Raw genomic sequence first — 1244 nt, forward strand, 5'->3', positions numbered from 1 at the left:
GAGTAGTGTAACTGTACTTCCGTTGTCGCTAATACCAAATGTTTAAATTAAATCCAAAAAGTGTTTAATTCTGACTATCAGATGTAGCAATGACATTTTTAGGTCACAAACTGAATTACATAAGTTTTAAATCAAGAGGAAAAGGATGAGCCAGACTGTTCAGTGCTCTACTTTAGGGGAGGCCTAAACTCAACATTTTCATACCTTTCTCAAGCCAGGCTACAGGAACAGTGCTGCTGCCTGGTACTTCCCGGCAAATATCCATGTTTGAACACAAGATGTATTTGAAAGTAATTATAACACACAACCCCATGAAATTACATGGGACTTTGCCCACTTTGTGAAAGTAACGAGCTAGCAGTAGCCAAGGGTCAAAGTATTAATTTTGCATTATACTTTGAAGAGTGAGATGCATCAAAGAGAGACAGGGAGTGAGTTAGAAATGTCAGTCACCTTTGCAAGGTGGTTTGGGTGGGTGGGCAAAAGGCAAGAGAAGAATAACTCGTTCCAAGCTTTTAACATTTTGTGAGTGTTTTAAGGCTTATTTAAGGTTTTTATTTCACAGGATCTAGACAAGAAAAAACTAGCTATAGTTTAAAAAGAAATAAAAAGAAAAGCTTGGCACTTCTGTGATTAGTTTGAGAGGGTATCACTTATTTTACATTAAATTACGAAAAATCTGTGTAACAGCCAAAAAAAAAGTAATCCAGACTTATAGTCAATACAGAGAGATGCATTTATACATTTTAATTGTTTTTGGTTTCAAGCATACAAACTTCAGATCACATCTGTCTGGTGTCAGAACTCCCTGCATCTGCATGCTATTGTCTGCCTCTTTTGAGCAAGCCCAGAACATCTGCTGTACAACATGCTACAGAAAAAAAAAGGGGGGGGAGCAAAAAAACCCAAAACCAAACCCAACATCAAAAATAGATTTACATAAAGAATAGAACCTTTTTATATGGAAATCCTTTTCTTTCATATATATAATCTGTGAAAATGATAAGTCAATATTATTTCCGTATTTACACTTTTCCTTCTTGGAAGAATTACATCCATTGCTTGATAGCTTCCATACCCAACAGACTCCTGGCCCAGGAGACCAAAACAAGGTGGACAGTGAGCTCACAGAGCAGGGAACTCTGAAGTTCAGGATGCACTGCATGGCTGGAAAAGCTACCAGAGCCTGGTATCAGCTTCCCAGTGGTGTGTATTTATTTGGCTGCAGATTCTGCCTGGGGTCA

The sequence above is a fragment of the Antrostomus carolinensis genome, unplaced genomic scaffold, assembly GCF_000700745.2.
Source record: "Antrostomus carolinensis isolate BGI_N321 unplaced genomic scaffold, ASM70074v2 scaffold6484, whole genome shotgun sequence".
NCBI lineage: Eukaryota > Metazoa > Chordata > Aves > Caprimulgiformes > Caprimulgidae > Antrostomus > Antrostomus carolinensis.